General features: G+C 41.9%; 1 protein-coding gene across 4 annotated transcripts in view; it reads right to left on the bottom strand.

Moving 5' to 3' along the window:
- The window catches only part of ATP6V0A4 (ATPase H+ transporting V0 subunit a4), a 72535-nt gene that overhangs the window by 49256 nt on the left and 3463 nt on the right, over positions 1-19816 (bottom strand). For 3 of the 4 annotated variants that reach the window (XM_032643739.1, XM_032643741.1, XM_032643744.1), the window contains exon 2: positions 11790-11867. The exons of the other annotated variant lie outside the window; for it this stretch is intronic. The gene's annotated coding sequence lies outside the window, so the exon portion shown is untranslated. The remainder of the gene's footprint in view (positions 1-11789; positions 11868-19816) is intronic. 4 annotated transcript variants of the gene reach the window in all.

The following is a 19816-nucleotide window of genomic DNA, read 5'->3' as shown; positions in this document are numbered from 1 at the left end:
GCCCGCAGAGGCCGAGAGGCGGCTCTGTTGTACCAACACCGACCTGTCCGGAGCTAGGACAAACCTGCTCCGCCGGCCGGCCCTGCTCAAACCCCCTCCCTCTCCCCGCCCCACCTGTGCCCTCGGCCATGACCTTGGGGCCCCACCAGGAAGCGGTGACTTTCTTCCCTGAGGAAGAAACCTACCCCCCAGTGAGCGGAGGGTTTGGGAAGAGGTTGCTCGAGGCCTCAGAAGGGCCCCAGAGACAAGTTCCTGCGTATCTACTGCGCACATTAAAACACTCCTTTTCGGTGGAGAAATGAAATAACATTTAAAAATGGTTTTGGAAAAACAAACACACACACTCACTACCCTACCAACAATTTCAAAAACACTTAACTTTCAAAGGAGAATAGACAGACAAATCCATCTATATAGCCTATGGCTAAAATTCAGCTTCCAGGTGGCCCAGGTAAAGAGACGGAGCCAGTTGAGAGATTTATTCTTTTCCTACTGAGGTTTGCTGTCTTTCCCTTTTATCTGGTGGAGGGGTGAGGGGCAGAAGAGTGAGCCTATTAGATGTGTTTCTCTGCAGGGGCCACCTGAGTTCACTTTGTGAGGTGAGCAGATCCCTCACCGAGGCCCTGGGTGCCTGTAAAATGTACCCTAGAATGAGGAGCGTGCTTTTTGGTTTTTTACACCTTGTTATGGAAAAATTCAAGCATCTGCACAAGTACAGAGGATAGTATAAGAACCCCCTGTGTACACACCAGTCAGCAGCAACAGTTGTTGAATTTTGTATCATCTAATTCCCACCCACTTCTCCTACCCACTCTGGGCTATTTTGAAGCAAATCTCATACATCACATTTTTCTTTCAAAATAGTTGAATATCAAAATATTCAAAAGATAAGGATTCTTCCGTGTGTATGTTACACACACACACACAAAATACTATGGTCACACCTAAAATTCAACAATAATTCCTTAATATCACATATCCCATCAGTGTTCACATTTCCCAGGTTGTCTGGATTTGCCTTTTTAGTCAGCCCCTCAGGTGATTTTTGTGTATGATCAAATTAGAACCATTGCTTTTGAGAACACAGGGTGAAAAATCTAACTTTAGCCTGGGAGGAAGCAGAGAGAAGCAGGGTGTAGGCAGTTTGGAAACAATCAGCTAAGAAAAAGCAGCAATTTTGCCCCTGGCGCAGTGGAGGACGGGTATTAAGAAGCCAAACTTGACCACACCCACCCATCTCAACAGGGCAGATCCACTCAAGAGTCCAGAGTCACCTGGGCAAAGCTTCAAAGACTGAACTCTGGATTCTCAAAGCAGAGCAGGAAGATGAGAACAGAAAACTTCCCGAGGCATCATCAGAGTTGACTCTGCCTCTCCCATCAGATAAGCTCCGGAGGCAAGACGAGCCCCTGCCCCAATTAGTGCCTCCCTCTTCTTGCCCCTCCCCCGGCCCACCTCCCTTCTGCTCTTCACCCCAGGTGGGAGTGCTGTGTCTTCCGGTCAGGGTCAGTGGGTGGAACTGTAGCTCCCAAAGGTCCTGGTGCCCAGGAGTCACTGAGAACCATATAGAGAAAAAAGTACATCCTGGGCTTCCCTGTGGCGCAGTGGTTGAGAGTCCGCCTGCTGATTCAGGGCACACGGGTTCGTGCCCCGGTCCAGGAGGATCCCACGTGCCGCAGAGCGGCTGGGCCCGTGAGTCATGGCCGCTGAGCCTGCGCGTCCAGAGCCTGTGCTACGCAACGGGAGAGGCCACAGCAGTGAGAGGCCCGCGTACCGCAAAAAAATAAGAAAATTAAAAGTACATCTTGATGGTTAAGAGCAGAGTCAACATCCAAACTGCCTGGGTCAGGAGCCCATCTCTGCCTTTTAACATGTGTGACCTTGGGGAAGCTATTTCGCCCCAGGCCCTCAGTGTCCTTATCTGTAAAATACAATAGGATCTTAGATATTTATTTAACATGTGGAAATATAGAAGGGAGAGGTTATTTTCAGGTTTGCTATTTTTTCTCCTAGAGCCCCAAATCAAAGGTGCAGAAGACCAGCAGGCTCATATGACACTGGCAGGACGCTAAATTAGTGCAACCTGGGGAACTCCCTGGCTGTCCAGTGGTTAGGACTCCGAGCTTCCACTGCTAGGGACTGCTAGGGACGTGGGTTCGATCCGTGGTCGGGGAACTAAGATTCCATGTGCCACGCAGCAAGACCAAAAAATATAAATAAATAAGTACAATCTGTCTGAAAGTCAATTTGCTTGTCCTTTGACCCAATAATCCCACTTTGGGAAGTTCATCCTAAAAAAAAAAGGATGTAAACCAAAATTTAACTACAATCGTATTGTCTGTAATAAGCATGTAATTGTAAAAGACCTGAACTCTTTCATCCATTCAATAAATATTTATTGAGAGTCTATTATGTGCCACTCTGTTCTGGGCTCTGAGGATAGGGTGGTAGATAAGAGACAAGGTCTTCCCCTCATGAAGCTTACGTCCAGATGGAAGGAGACAAACAGTAAACAAGTAATAAGTTAGCAAGATATTGAGGATTATGAAAAGTGTAATCAAAGGAAGATAGGCTTTAGAGAAATGAAGCGAGATCATTTTAGACAGTCAGGGAAGAGCTCTCTCATCTGAGAGGAGGTGGCATTTGAGCTGAGGTGCGGAAATTTTTTAAATGAGCCAGTTTTGCAAAAAGAAGCTGCTAGAAGGGTATTCTAGGCAGCAGGAACCCCAAGATAAGAGCAGGGGTGTGACATCATCGCAATAGCTAATGTATCTATTGAGTGCTTGCCATGTGCTGGGCATTGTTCTCATGGCTGTAGAACACAATTAAATACTTTACATGTGGACTTCCCTGGTGGCAGTGGTTAAGAATCCGCCTGCCAATGCAGGGGACACGGGTTCGAGCCCTGGTCCGGGAAGATCCCACATGCCATGGAGCAACTAAGCCTGTGCACCACAACTACTGAGCCTGCGCTCTAGAGCCCGCGAGCCACAACTACTGAAGCCGACATGCCTAGAGCCCGCGCTCAGCAACAATAGAAGCCACCATAATGAGAAGCCCGCGCACCACAACAAAGAGTAGCCCCTGCTCGCCGCAACTGGAGAAAGCCTGCGTGCAGCAACGAAGACCCAACACAGTCAAAAATAAGTCAATTAAAAAAAAATACGTGTATTAGCCCATTTAATTTTCTTAATAACTCTATGAGGTTGGCAGTGTTCTTATTCTCATGCTACACATGAGGAAATAGAGGCACAAAGAAGCTAAGTCATTTGCCCAAGGTCACACAGTCACTTATGACAGGTCATCTGACACCAGAATCCTTGTTTACAACCACTGCATGGTATTGTCTCACACCTTCTAAAAAAATTAACTCAAAATGGTTTAGAGATAAGTTGAAAACATAAAACTCTACAACTTTTAGAAGAAACACAGTAGAACACTTCCAGAACTGAGGGTTTGGTGAAGAGTTCTTAGACAGGACACCTAAGTACAATTCATAAAAAGAATAAAATGGATTTAAATTTTTTTCTTTTTGCTGAACAAAAAGACCCTGTTAAAAGGATGAAAAGACAAGAGAAAGGCTGGAAGAAAATATCTGCAACCCGCATATCTGATAAAGAACCCATATCTAGCATTTATAGAGTTCTCATTCTTCAACAGGAAAAAAACTGAACAATCCAACTAGAAAATGGGCCAAAGACATGAAAAGACATTTCACCAAAGAGGATATACAGGTTGCAAATAAGCGCTTGAAAAGATGTTCAACATCACTAGCCATTAGGGAAATTCAAATTTAAACCATAATGAAGTATCAGTATATATCTATTAAAAGAGCCAGAATAATAAATACTGACAATTCCAAATGACGGCAAAAAGGAACAGAAGTTGGATCTCTCATGCATTGCTGGTGGGAATGTAAAACGGTACAATCGCTCTGGAAAATAGTTTGACAGTTTTTTTAAAGACTAAACATGCATTTTCTTTATAACCCAGCAATCACACTCATGGACGTTTACCCAAAGAAATGAAAACTTATGTTCCCAAAAAAATCTGTACATCAATCATAGCAGCTTTGTTTATAATATCCCAAAACCTGGAAACAACCAAAATTTCCTACTTATGATACATCCATACAATAGGCTACTACTCAGCACTAAAAGCGGTAAACTATTGATAAACGCAACTCCGGTAGATCTCAAGGTCATTATGTTAGTGAAAAACTTAATTCCCCGACCAGGGATCGAACCCGTGCCCCATGTAATGGAAGCACAGAGTCTTAATGACTGGACCACCAGGGCAGTCCCCGGATGATTCCATTTATATAACATTCTTTAAATGACACAAATTATAGACATGAAGGACAGATTAATAATTGCAGGGGATTAGGGACGGTGACATGTATGTGTGACGATGAAGGGGTAAAACATGAAGGAGAACTCTGTGGTGATGGGATAGTTTAATATCTTGATTGTGGCGCTGGTTACATGAATCTATACATGTGATAAAATGAACCACATACACTCTTTATATTATTGCCAGTTTCCCGGTTTTGACATTGTACTATAGTTATGTAAGATGTAACCAATGGGGAAACTGTGTGATGGAAACGGGAGACCTCCCTGTACTACGTTTGCAACTTTCAGTGAAATCTACAATTATTTCAAAAGAGAAGTTTTTTGGTTTTTGTTAAGATTTCAATAAGAGCAAAGATGACTTGTACTTAGGCGGCATCCTAAGAGAGAGAGCAGAGAAAAATTTTGGAGATGTGTGTTCTAGATCAAGCTAGCCCAAGAGATTTGAGCGACCTTCAAACGATAAGTCCCCACCATGAGACTCAGTTCCCTCATTGCAAAATGAAGATGTTGAGCCAGATGAGTGGTTTTTAAACTGGGGCACAGAACCCTAGGGATTTTGCACAGCCCTCTTCAGGTCCCATTTTGGGGAAGTGGAAAGGAAGAGTCAAGATGCCCTGCTTCATCCTGAGCAACACCTTTATCTATGGCATTGCTGTATAATTTTTTTTTTGTTTGAACAGAGAATTTCCTCATGAAAAAGAAGTATGAAGACTGGGGGGGGCAGGAAATACAATAAAAAACAAATTACTCTGGAAGCTGCATGAAGAAAGGATTAGTAATGGACAAGAGAGGAAGCTAGTTTGTCAGGAAGAACTTTAAAATGATTTCAGTGAGAGCAAGTGGTTTGTCCTCACACTGTAATTGGTGAAAAGCATGATGCAGCCTTTATAGCTGTCAGGCTACGAATCTTTGATTATTCAATCTTTTTGTGATAGGCATACATCATTTTATAAAAACAAATTGCAAAACTTTGGGGAAAAGATCTTAAGAAGTTAGAAACAATGTAAATGTTCAACATTACAGAGCTGGTTAAATAAGTTATGATGCAGCTGTGTGATAAAATACAGCGCAGCTATGAAAACAGCACCAAAAACACTCTACTGACAAGGAAATCTCTTCCTGGTACACTGTTGATGAGAAAGTATTTTGTGAGAGTGTATATATAGTACTGATGACAAATTGAAATTATAATGGAGTGATCACAGCTCAGGCAGACAAAAATGGAGCCAGGTGGACATCGAGGATCTGGTCTCAGACATGTCTCTGTACCACCGAGAACCTGAACTTTCTTTGAACTATACCAGATCCAAGGACATTACCAGCTCTATTCCAAACAACACCTGCCGGCTGCAGCGTTATGGTCTCAAGGTCTCCCCTTGTAACTATGCGACCATTTTGGACTCCAACCAATCTTTAGTCAACAAGCACCTTTACTTCTTGCCAGCTCCGATTGTAATTCTTGATAAACCACTGTGACCTTGCCATTTTTGCCTAAGTCTCCCCCATTTTGTAGTCCAGCAGAACACAATTCACGTGCTTCTTGAATTTGTGTCTCCCAAGCTGCAGTCCTAACAAACCCCAAATCAACACCTTTTTATTTCAATCAGGTCTCTGTTTCTAAAATTTTCTGTTTCTAAAATGAATATACTTGGTGTAGCCGGCAAGATTCAGTGGCAATCGGCACTTCCTCAGATTTGGTGTAAGGACCTACACGGACCCATTGTGTCCAGCCGTCTCTTCAGCTGCATCAGGTCTCCTGGCCAGGGTCCTTCCGGTTGAGCTTCAGGCCTTTATTTGGGGGTTTTATTGGTGTCGACACTAGCCCCGCTCCCTTTCTGAGAATGGGGTTTTCTTGTTTGTTTATTTTTCTGTCTTGAGATGTGGGTTTCATGTTTCCACGAGTATTTGGAATAATGGGAAGCTCTTACAGAGAGAAATTCAAAGAAAGATGACACACCCAACCCCAGAAACCCCTGCTGGCCTTACGTTTAACATCTATGGACCCTCATCCTGTAACTACTTATCAAAATGGGTCCATTTAAGCTGGGATGATTTACATTGCATTGGCCGAAATGGCGAACTTTCAAAATTCCCAAATTAGTCTATCTTCATGCATGACTAAACATGTTTCAGAAACAGACAAATAATAGGAAGCATATTTTAATTAGTGTCTGGAGGCCTCTAAATGTAATATCAAGAAAACTGCTTCCCTCCAAGCTGTAAATGAAAAGTTGACTCAGACTGTCTCTAAACTTGAAAAATCAGTTGAATGAACTCTCTTGCCCCCCTCCTACCCCCTCCCAAAGTCTGCATCTTCTCTATCCTTTTATGCACCTTTTTCCAAACTCCTCTTTTTTAATCTGCAAGAACCGCCCCCCCCTTCTCCTTCTCCACCGGATCTCCTTCCTCCTCCTTTCCTCCCCTCTAACCTCCCTCCTGGCAGACCCTTTTAAAACTAAGCCCTCTGGACAAGAGAAAAGACCTGCCCTGGCGCCTCAGCAATTCCCCAGGCCTTCCTACAAGTAATCAGAAAATAAATCAGCTGCAAGCCAATATTCAAGGGCTACTAGAAGCAACTGTTTTTGTTTTGCAAATCTCTACAACTCCTACAAACTATTACTACCCACCTTCACCAGCCCCAAGGCCTCACCTATTCCTCTCAAAATGATTATAGATATTATAAAAGATCAGGATATCAGAAAAGAAAATGTCCTGTACTTTAAAAATGTTTTAAATAATCATCATCCTAAGACTTATAATAATGGATACATTTTCTTTCTCTGTCCAATAAAGTTATAAATCTTATCATTTCAATGAAATATAAACACAGCCACATCACCTGAGACTGCAGCCTTAGCTCAATCAGTAGAACCCAAAACTAAAAAGAAAAAAAGAGGGAGAGGGAGCTTCCCTGGTGGCGCAGGGGTTGAGAGTCTGACTGCTGAGGCAGGGGACACGGGTTCGTGCCCCGGTCCGGGAAGATCCCACATGCCGCGGAGCGGCTGGGCCCGTGAGCCATGGCCACTGAGCCTATGCGTCCGGAGCCTGTGCTCCGCAACGGGAGAGGCCACAACAGTGAGAGGCCCGCGTACCACAAAAAAAAAAAAAGAGGGAGAGAGACCGTTTTAAACACAAACTTCTAAAAGGACCCTCTTGCCCAAAGAGCCCCCTTAAAATTGCTTGTCAAAGGCAAAGACAGATCTTAAAAGTCTTCTCCATAGACTATAAAAGACTTTAGCCAACTGAGCAAGTAATCTAATTATCTAATTTATTCCAACTGTTATTTATAAACTAGTGAGTTTTGTAGTGCACCAATTCATAACTAAAGTTTTATTTATTTTTTTAAATTTATTTATTTATTTTTGGCTGCATTGGGTCTTTGTTGCTGTACGCAGGCTTTCTCTAGTTGCAGCAAGCTGGGTACTCCTCATTGTGATGCGCGGGCTTCTCATTGCGGTGGCTTCTCTTGTTATGGAGCATGGGCTCTAGGAACATGGGCTTCAGTAGTTGTGGCTCGTGGGCTCAGTAGTTGTGGTTTGTGGGCTCTAGAGCACAGGCTCAGTAGTTGTGGCGCATGGGCTTAGTTGCTCCACAGCATGTGGGATCTTCCTGGACCAGGGATCAAACCCATGTCCCCCTGCATTGGCAGGAGGGTTCTAAATCACTGTGCCACCAGGGAAATCCCAAATGACTAAAGTTGTTTTTGTTTTTGTTTTGGCTGCATTGGGTCTTCGTTGCTGCACGCAGGCTTTCTCTAGGTGCAGCGAACAGGGGCTACTCTTCGTTGCGGTGTGCGGGCTTCTCATTGCAGTGGCTTCTCTTGTTGTGGAGCACCAGCTCTAGGTGCACAGGCTTCAGTAGTTGTGGCACACGGGCTCAGTAGTTGTGGCTCACGGGCTCTAGAGCGCAGCCTCCGTAATTGTGGCACATGGGCTTAGTTGCTCCACAGCATGTGGGATCTTCCTGGACCAGGGATCAAACCCATGTCCCCTGCATTGGCAGGTGGATTCTTAACCACTGCACCACTAGGGAAGTCCACCAATGACTACAGTTTTAAAATGAAAACTATCAGATCTCTGGTTGTGTCTGTCTATATCCAGATGGTATGGCCAAAATTAATTTGTAAAAGAGCTCTATTTAATTGGCTTAAACAAATAAGTGCTTACAGAAACTCTCAGAAATATAATAGAAACTAACCCAAATGAATTTCAGGTTCTCACGACCTGGGGAAATATTCGGTATTAAAGCTAATTTAAGGGACTTCCTTGGTGGTGTAGTGGTTAAGACTCCGTGCTCCCAACACAGGGGGCCTGGGTTCGATCCCTGGCCAGGGAACTAGATCCACATGCATGCCACAACTAAGGAACCCGCATGCCACAAGTAAGGAGCCCACAAGCCACAACTAAGGAGCTCTCGAGCTGCAACTAAAGGAGCCTGCCTGCTGCAACTAAGGCCCGGCACAACCAAATAAATAAATAGATAAATAAATTTTTAAAAAATCAATTTATTTATTTTTGGCTGCACTGGGTCTTCATTGCTGCACGCGGGCTTTCTCTAGTTGTGGTGAGTGGGAGATACTCTTCATTGCAGTGCGCAGGCTCCTCATTGCAGTGGCTTCTCTTGTTGAGGAGCATGGGCTCTAGGTGCTCGGGCTTCAGTAGTTGTGGCTCGCGGGCTCTAGAGCGCTGGCTCAGTAGTTGTGGCACACGGGCTTAGTTGCTCCGCGGCATGTGGGATCTTCCCGGCCCAGGGCTTGAACCCGTGTCCCCTGCGTTGGCAGGCGGATTCTTAACCACTGTGCCATCAGGGAAGCCCAATAAATAAATATTGTTTAAAAAGAAAATAAAAATAAAAATTACTACTTGTTAAGTTTTGGTGTAGTGTTAAAGGAAAATATTCACAACTATCTGAAAAAGCCGGTAAAACATTTTCCCCCTTTTTGAAACTATATATCTATGTGAGGCCAGACTTTCTGTATGTACTCAAACAAAAATAACAAATAGCAACAGATTGAATGCAAAAATAGATACAAAAGACAAAAGCTGTCTTCTATTGTCAGACATTCAAGAGATTTGCAAAATAAAACAATTGTCACTCTTCTCACTAAATTGTTGTTTGTTTTGGAAAATAGAGTTGTTTTCATTAACCTATATATGATATCAACATACAACAGGTTTCATATTATTTTAGATGAGCTAATATCTAAGTATCTTTAGAATTTCTCAGTTTTAATCTCTAGTGTGATAAATATCAGTGGATAGAATCCACATAAGCCATAGCTCTTTGGGGTTCTCAATAATTTTTAAGGGTATAAAGGGCCACCTAGACCAAAACATTGGAACTGGCCTGGGGAGAGAACAGAGGGGTATATTAGCTTGCTAGGGCTGCCTGAACAAAGTTCCACAAACTGCGTAGTGTAAACAACAGAATTTATCATTTAGGAGTTCTGGAAGCTAGAGTCCAAGGTGTCAGCAAGGTTAAATCAGCCCTTCTAATGGCTGTGAGAGATAATCTGGTCCATGCCTCTCCCCTAGCTTCTGGTGATTTGCTGGCAATCTTTAGGGTTCCTTGGCTTGTAGAAGCATCATCTGATCTCTGTCTTCATTTTCACATGCATGTGTCTGTGTCCAAATCTCCCCTTTTTACATGGACACCACACATACTGGAGTAGGGGCCCAGCCTACCTGAGTATGAGTGTGACCTCATCTTAACAAATTACCTCTGCAAAGACCCTATTTCCAAATAAGGTCACATTCTGAGGGACTGGAGTTAGGACTGCAACATATGAATTTGGGGGTGTACACAACTCAGCCCATAAGAAGGTGGAAGCAATAAAGTCAGGCCTGAGCATGGGAGAACTCAAGGTTTCAAGACAGGACAGAGTAGATGGACAAGAAACAGAGAGGGAGAAGGATAATCCAAAGAAGGAGAATTCTAAAGAAGAAAGTGTCTCAAGAACCATGGATTGGTCATGCCAGAGGAGGGCTGCGAAGCACCTGGAGGTTACTGATGACCCCAATGGACTTACTTCAGTGGAATGAAAGGTGCAGGATTCAAAGTAGACTATGGACTTGGGAAGTCAGCGGCTGGTGAAGAGGAGGTAGATAACAACAATTCTTTCAAAATATCAGGCTAATGAAAGGGAACGAGGGACCAGGGCAGGAGCTGATGAGAAAATAAAACATCATGGGAGGTTTCATTTATTTTTTTAAGGGCGAACGAGGGACCAGGGCAGGAGCTGATGAGAAAATAAAACATCATGGGAGGTTTCATTTATTTTTTTAAGGGCAGAGACAGTTGACAATCCAAGAGAACTCTGTGAGCTCTAGTTGCACTCTAGAAAATAGCAGCTTCTACTTTTTCTCACCCACTAAGCACCTTTGAGACAATCACTTTGAACCATACAAGGATATCACTTAAATTTCTCTGGAAGTTTCCTGATTGAGCTCAATATTTTATAGGCAACTTTTCATAGCACTGCTGACTCATGCGAGGTTGAAAGAGAAGGTGTTAGCAACCACAGCCCAGTTAGTCTAAAACCAAAGTAAACTTCCTGAATTCTCTAGCCATACTGTAAATCTCCACAGTGAAGGAAGGAGAGAGAGAGTGAGAGAAGAACCAAGCCCAGCTCCGGCCCTAAAAGGGTTTTGCAGTGACTGGTAGAAAAGAGACTGAGAGTTACTCCAATCCACTCACTGGAGTGGAGGCCTGTGAGGCTAAAAGATTTACCAAAGCCACATAGGACACTCGCATTTCTTTAATTATTTGTGTCACTGACTTTTTAAAAAAATGCAAGTAATTCTCCTATTAATCATTAAATACTATATATTTTTAATATACTCTCAGAATCCCCAATAACACTTAAATTTGGCATTAGGTCTTGAGAGAAACTACGTTCTTAGAGCAGAATCAATCCCCTATATTATCCAAATGAACATTGTTTTTGATACCGAGTGTTTAATACCACAGTCCCCATTCCCTAGACAAGTCTGGGGCACAATGCCAGCTGCGGCCACTATACACTTGTCTGTGCAGGTTTCTGGCAAGACACTTTCGTGCCCTGAGGACTGTCTATAAAATGTCTCTTGAGGAGCTGAAGAGGGAACACTTGATTTACAGCACTTCAAAGTGGACATTCCTTTCAACAAAGGGCCTCCTTTGTTCTCATAGCCCTGGACCCGGGATTAGGACGATACTGGGAGCACCACATGTTCAGCTGTACAAGATCAATTTACAGGAGATCGCCACATAATTTAAAAAATGAAAAGGGGTAGGTGGAAAGCAAGCCAAAACCCTTGCAAGAAATTTACATCAGCAATTCCAAAAAAGGTAAGCTGCAACAACCTGATTTTTCTAAAACAGTGTCTAATTTTTCTAAACTGAATCCCAGCCAGATCACCTTCATTCAAAGAACTGATTTTCCCATCCACTTACCTAGCACTTGTCCACCACAGGCCAGGCACTGAGCTCACCATCCATGAGCCTTCACAACAGGCTCTAACAGAGAAAGTGCTGGAGATAGAAAGAGAATGATTTGAGGTTGCTCAAAAGAGAGAGAATGACATCCAGCTTCACAAACACACACACACACACACACACACACACACACACACACACACGATTAGGTGCAGTTTGTTGACAGTAACATTCATGAGCTCACGAGTCTATGCTGTCAGCACACTGAGGATGATATTATGTATGCTGGAGCCAGGACCGTCCCCTGCCGTGAGCATCCCCACTCCCTCCTAGCCTCGGACCTTCTCCAGTGATGGGTCTCATGGTGCGTTGGTGCCATCCAATGTCCATTTGGCCCTCACTGTGGTTCTACAGCTTTCCATCCTCTAGATCACACCCGGAGAGAAAGAGTCCTCCCAGTGACAGCCACTTCCTCCTCCACCCTCCATCCCATACCACCTCCCTGCCTCAGCACACGGCCACCTCGTTCCTGAGAAAAAGACCCTCCATCATGGCACCCTCCGGCTCCCTTCTCTCCACCTCAACATGCCTTGGTCTTGTCTCTGTTTCCTTTCTCTCCAGAGCAGAATTACTTTACATCCCTTTCATTCCTGTCTTCACTTCAAGTCACAGGCTGACTGGGAGTGAGATTTAGGGAAATAAAATTTCATCATGAAGAGAACAGAACGCCTCTAAGTTTGTCACTGGCCAACTTTACCCATCACCTCTCCAAGTTTTTCACTGGGGAGCATTTCCCCAGTTATTCACCTTTTCTGTAATAATATTTACTCTAAATTCTATTAGGGAGTTTCTTTTCAGCATGATTCTACCTCTACTTTCTTAAAAAAAAAAAGACTTTACTACCTCATTTCTCTTCTTTCTCCATTTAATATATAATACTGAGCACAGAGTCATAAAATCATGCCACTGGAAGAAAACTTAGAGGTCTAATCCAGTCCCTTTATTTCAGAGGTAAGGAAACAAGCCCAGGGAGGTGAAGGAATTTGCCTAAGGTCACACAGCTAATCAGTGACCAAGCTGGAGGCAGAACCCAGGGCTCCGGACACAGGGTTTTCGCTTCATCCCTGTAGCTTCCCAGTTTGTTTCTCACGGGAGTTAATATCCCTTTGTGTAGGCACCATATGGAGCAAAACCCCTTCTGGGGATAATTTATCCCCTCTGGGGAGTCCGGAGGACCCCAGACAAAGGTCTTCCCACACAGGATTGAAGGCAGCATTTCCCTAGATTTTCCCCCCTGTATCCCCCTCCCAGAGAGACGACCATCATCTTTCTTGGGTAACATCATCGGCAAGGTGATGTGACTCCCCCAGGGTCTCACGGGAAGTGACTACATGAAAACTGGAATCCAGGACTCCTGACCCAGGGTTGGTTTTGCTGATCCCAAGGGGCTCTGGGCAGCCTGGACAGGAGAGATGAGAAAATGAGAGAGAGAGTGAAGGAAAGTCATAGAAGAGACTGGAAGGCCAGGGAGGAGAGAAGTTAGATGTTGGGAAGAGAGGACCAACAATCTCTCACTTGGCTACCTGGTCCTTTTGAGTTTCATGTGGACAGAACTGGAGAAGAAAAATTGACCGAGTGTTTATTGCAAACATGCAGCTTATTTCCCAAAAACCTTAGCTTAAAATTACTTTTGGGGAACACACATCTCTGTTTATTAAACAAAAGATGAATCTGACCACAAACACTGTTGTACCAACAGAAACGTTCTGCACAAATGGTCAGACTGGGAACTGAAGGGAGCCAGAAACTGCCAATCACAGAGGCCCGGAGCTGAACAGGATCTCCCCTCCGTTGCTGTTTAACTTCACCTTAAAATGCCCGTCCCTGCTTCATGCCAGTAACTCACTAACATTCCCACAGCTGGCGCTATCCCACAGTGGACATGGCTGCCTTAAAAGTTAGTAATAAACCTGTCACTTAAGGCATTTTAGCAAAGTCCAAGGAACAACCTTGAGAAGTCAAATGCAGCAGAGAGGAGAGAATTGTAGGAGAGAATTCTTACGGGTTAAGGATTGGGCCAGGCGGTCTCTAGGTGCCTTGCCAACATTGAGATTCCATGTTGTCGTTGTTGTGGTTTTTCCCGTGTCTTATTTCTAGTCTTCTTCTTGTCCTGACATTCTTGGGTTTGTCTGCACGTTCTGTTATACACCTTGGGCACCTCAAGAGCAGAGGCTGTCAATAAGCAGTTCTCTGTACCATATGCAACTTGAAACTTCATTAAGATTTTTTTTTAATGGAGAAGATTTCCTGACATTGAAATTTTCCCCAAGCAGTCAGACATTGTAAATTGTAGTCTATCTGCTCCATTGTGACTACATTGCTTTCCTGTGAACTACTGTTTTAAAAAATGTATTAACTTGATTTTATTTCCTGACTATAAGAGTAATACACATTCCTTGTAGAGGATTTGAAAGACATAAAAAAGTATAAAAAAGAAAATAAAAATCATCAAAGTGTAATTTTAGATATGACCACTGCTAACATCTTGGTAAGATGCTTTCCAAACTTTTTTCTTTATATATGTGTGTGCTTACAAAACTGCAGTGATACTGAATATATAGTTTTATATCCAGCTTTTTCTGCTTTGTATTATGTAGCAAGTGTTTTCCCAAATACTAAATGTTATTCCAAACATAATATTAATTTTAAAAATTGTTTAACATTTTATTCCATTATAAGTTGCTTCTAAGCTTTTATTTTTACAAATATTGCAATATTGAGATAGAGAGCCTTGGATATACATTTTGGGCATGTGTGTGCTCATCTCTGACTATTTCCTTGGGGAAAAATATTCCCAAGAGCTGCTCTATAGAAGGAAAGGTGACCAAACTAAGCTGACCCTAACAAAGTCTACAACTTAGCTATAAATCATCTCAACTACTGAGCCTGGACTGACATGATGGCACATTGTTATTGCCCCAAGCACCTGATTAAAGCAACCAACAAAAAAAATCACGTCTCATCCTAGGTCATCCTAGGTCACAAGTTATTTCTACAAACAATTGTATGTAATTACAATTTTTCACACAATAAAAAATAACCAGGTACACAGGGAAACACAACAACATGAATGGAAACCAACAGAAATAATAGACAATAGAAACAGACCAATGGAGGTGGGCAAATATTGAAGTTGTCACACAAAGATTTTTTTTTTAATCATGTTCACTCTGTTCATGAAGATGAAAAACACGACTGAATAACAGAAAGCTATTTTTTAAAGTACAAAATGAAAATTTAAGAACTAAAACTAAAATAATTGAAATTAAGAACCCAATGGGTAGTTATAAAAGTGGATAGACACAGATGACAAGAGATTTAATAAAAGATAGGGCAGAAGAAAATATCTAGAATAAAGCACATGAAAACAATAGGATGGAGAATAGAAAAGAGGGTAGAGAATTAGAAGATTCTATGGGAAAGCCTAACTTATGTGTGTAATTGGAGTCCTGGAAGGAGAGAAAAGAATGGGAGAGAAGTAGTATTTGATGACTGAGAACTTTTCAAAACTGATGAAAGACATCAAACTCCATATTCAATTGCCTACAAACCTCAAGCAAGACAAATAAAAGGAAATCAATACCTGAGTGCATCAGAATAAAACTGCTGAAAACCAAAGACAGAGCAAAATGCCTAGAAACAATCAAAGAAAAAGGAGACAAATTACCTACAAGGACGCACCAATTAGATGGACAGCTCTCAACAAAAACAATAAAAGTCAAAAGAAATAGAATGATATCTTCAAAGCACTGAAAGAAAATATCTGTCAACCTAGAATACTACACACAATGAAAATATCTTTCAAGGATATCTTCAAGAATAAAAACATATCCAGATAAACAAACACTGAGAGCATTAACCACTACATTGAGGGAATACTAAAAGCTGTTCTTCAAGGAGAAGGGAAATGATCGCAGATAGAAGAACAGACATGCAGAAAGGAGTCAAGAGCAATAAACTGGCTAATATGGGGATAAATTTAATTTATTTTATAAAATAGTAGTAATGACTTAGAGATAAAATGTATGTATAGAGTTAAAAATATATGACCATAATGGTATAAAAATCAGGAGTTGATAAGTAAAGCTCCCAAGTCTTTGCATTATCTATGAAGAAGGTAAAAGTATCAATTAAAGTGACTCTGATAAGATCAGAATGCATGCTGTAACCTCTAAAAAACTGAATAATAAAAAACTCAATCCAAACTTAGTAAGAAAAAGAAAAAAAGGAACATAAGACAGATGGGAAAACCAGACAGCACTTGGTAAGATGGTAGATTAAAACCTAAACCAATCAGTAAATACAGTCCCTGGGAATAGAGCCAGTGGCCAAATTAAAAACAAACATGGTTAGAAACGGTTTTTAAAAATCCTACACTATGTTTTTATAAGGTACATATCTAAGAACATAATAAAAATTTAGGAAAGTTGAAAGAAATGATGGAAAAAGATATAGTATGCAAAACTAAGCAAAAGCAGAGGGTGGGATGAATTGGGAGACTGGGATTGACATATACACATTAATATGTATAAAACAGATAACTAATGAGAACCTGCTATATAGCTCAGGGAAGTCTACTTCACTTTGCTATACAGTAGAAACTAACACAACATTGTAAAACAACTATATCCCAACTAAAAAAAAAAAAAAACTAAGCAAAAGAAAAGTGGGATAGCTATAGTAATAGCAGACAAAGTAAACTTTATGGCAAAAAGCATTACTAGAGATGAAAAGGGATGTTACAAAATTATTTTTTAAAGGAGGTTCAATTCACTGGGAAGGTATCATAATTCTGTGTTTGTATGAAGCCTAATTACAACCTCAAATATTTCATGCAAAAATAGACAAGACTACGAGGAAAAGACAGAAATCCACAATCATCTGTCTCAGTAGTCAACAGAATTAAACAAAAAAAACAGGAAAAATATAGAAGATATGAACCACACAATTAGTAATCTAATAGACCCACGTAGAATACTGAACCCCACAACTACGATACAGTCTTTACAAGCACCATCAACCATTTACAAAATTTGACCATATGATGGTTCTTCAAGAATACACAAAATAAGTCATTCAAGTGTGTTTGCAGATCACAATGCAATTAAGCTAGAAATCAATAACAAAAAGATAACTAGAAAGCCTCCATATATTTGAAAATTCAGAAATATACTCTTGAGAAGATGTGAAATAATGAGATCCAGGATGGAGGCAGAATACGGCCTTAGCCAAGCGGAAGTTCCATTCTTTTTTATTAAACCCACCTCTGTCCTGGCCACCATATCACCGCCCTCTAGTGCAACTGTGGATTAAGGGCAAGCTGAGTCACCCTGGAACTGCTCAGAAAATGGTTCCAAATGGTGGGCTCCAGGCCTTGGTCACTTTGTTCCTTCTATCAGCTCTATGGTATGATCTCAAATTGGACGCTACGTAGTTCTCCATTTTTCTTACAAGGGTACTCCTCATTCTCTCCAAAGCCTATGCCTATAACTGAGTGGCAGTGGGTGAGGTTAAGCTCCTCCACAAACTAAGTGCTGCTCAGGGGAAGGTCTAGATGTTCCAGTCGCATGAGCAACTGGAGACTGACCTTATTTTGTGAAAACGGATCCTGACAAAGCTGCATGCAGGAAGAGCCGCAGACCCCAGCTCTGCTCAGAAATTAGGGAATAGCAGGCACAGGCGTGGTCAGGGCCATGATTCTTAGAGTGGATGAACCGGAAATGAAAGCCCCAAGTTCAAAGCCAGTGGTCTCTTCCCAGAGATGGAGGGGCGGTTAGAGGAGGCGATCAGAATCACAAGGAGGGTTAGGGAGGGATTCATTGGGAGTATGGGATTAGCAGATGCAAACTATTATATACAGGATGGATAAACAAGGTCCTACTGTATAGCACAGGGAGCTATATTCAATATCCTGTGATAAACCATAATGGAAAAGAATATGAAAAAGATTGTGTATATATATACATATATATATGTATATATATCTGAATCACTTTGCTGTAGAACAGAAATTAATTATACTTTAATAAAATAAATATAAAAAAATAAATAAAAAGAATCACAGAGGAAGTTCCCTCAACATAAAATATCTTTCCGGAAGGCAAAGGCCATTCCAGGCCACAGAATGCTGGTTTTCAATCATTTAGCACAGGAAACCCTCTGCCCCCCTCCTTCTCTTTTTCACATGAAATTATATCAGGGAAAACAGATCAAATTGGAGGCAGTGAGGGCCCTGGAACCCCATGCTCTAGGCCACCCCAACCTCAACATGGAGCCTGGTCACAGACATTTTAACTTGGACTTTAAAGTATGTGTAACCAAACACCTGTCTCAACCATTAAAAAAAAAAAAAAAATCTTGAGAAAGTTCCTGCAGAATGTCTAGCTTTGAGCAATGCAACTTCCTGGTATACTTTCCAAAGGAAATCTGATGTAAAATGAAAGACTTACCAGGTGAGGTAACCACCTGCATGGAGTTGCTAGTTATAGACGTGTTAAAATGAAAGACAGCTAATAATGTTGACACCTGTAAAACTGTTGCCACGCGGCCCTTCCTTTGGGAATTAATGAGTGATCAGATACCAGTCAAGTCCATCCTATTTTAGAATAATAAAATCCTTTCATCTGTCAATAAGAGAATATGTGTCTTTTAAACTGACTTGCAAACACCTTATCTAAAACAGTCCCCAATCAACTAACAATGTGTTGAGAGAGAGAGAGAGAGAGAGAGAGAGAGAGAGACAGAGAGAGAGAGAGAGGACAGATCATTGCCTGTCCCCTTCACATCCACTGCTTCCCAGAATTACTTTCCATTGTATGACTTGATAGGATGCTGTCATTTTAGACAGGTGCATGCTCTTTAAACCCCCATCACAAAAACCCCACATAGGGCTGTTTTGAATCTATGTCCCAGGCTCTCACTATTTTGGAGGGACATGCTCTGCTCACATCAAACCTATTAAAATACACCCAACATCCTACATTAAATTGTTTCTGTTTAAATGTTTGAATTGTATAACTTTGCTTTTGAAATAATTTTTTTCCTTTTTTTTTTTTTGGCTATGCCACAGCTTATGTTATCTTAGTTCCCGACCAGGGATCGAACCCATGCCCCCTGCAGTGGAAGCGCCAAGTCCTAACCACTGGACTGCCAGGGAAGTCCCGAAATAAATTTTTTGGATTGCACAGCTTTTGTTGCTGTTGTTGTTCATATTTTGGACCTGAGAACATTTTTCAGGTCTCAAACATTTGGGGGGCCCTTGAAAATTCCGTGGACCACACACACTGCTGTTATCTCCACTGCCCTTTGGATAAATCAGCCCTAATCTGTGAAGCTCACTGAGGGGTGTACTGTGAGGAGAATGTTGAAAACAGAGATCAAAAGATTGGAGAGGGACTTCCCTGGTGGTGCAGTGGTTAAGAATCCGCCTGCCAATGCAGGGGACACGGGTTCAATCTCTGGTCTGGGAAGATCCCACATGCCATGGAGCAACTAAGCCCGTGTGCCACAACTACTGAGCTGGTGCTCTAGAGCCCACAAGCCACAACTACTGAGCCCGCATGTCACAACTACTGAAGCCCGTGTGCCTAGAGCCCATGCTCCACAACAAGACACCACAATGAGAAGCCTGCACACTGTAACAAAGTGTAGCCCCTGCTCGCCACAACTAGAGAAAGCCCGCGCACAGCAGCAAAGACCCAATGCAGCCAAAAATAAATAAATTAATTAATCCTTTTAAAAAAAGATAGGAGAAAAAAAATCAAAGGAAGCGTTCATCCTATTAAGTAGTGTCATCTCTGTGGGCACCCAAGGGGAAATGGTATCAAGAGCATTTATCTGGTTTTGGTATCGAGAGCAGTTGTGCTTTTAACAGATACACACTACTGTATATAAAATAGATAAACAACAAGGACCTACTATATCACAAGGAACTATATTCAATATCTTGTAATAACCTGTAATGGAAAAGAATCTGAAAAAATATA

Source organism: Phocoena sinus, chromosome 9 (assembly GCF_008692025.1).
Source record: "Phocoena sinus isolate mPhoSin1 chromosome 9, mPhoSin1.pri, whole genome shotgun sequence".
Taxonomy (NCBI): Eukaryota; Metazoa; Chordata; class Mammalia; order Artiodactyla; family Phocoenidae; genus Phocoena; species Phocoena sinus.
Note: the sequence above shows the minus strand (reverse complement) of the source record. Positions and strands in the feature narration are given on the sequence as shown.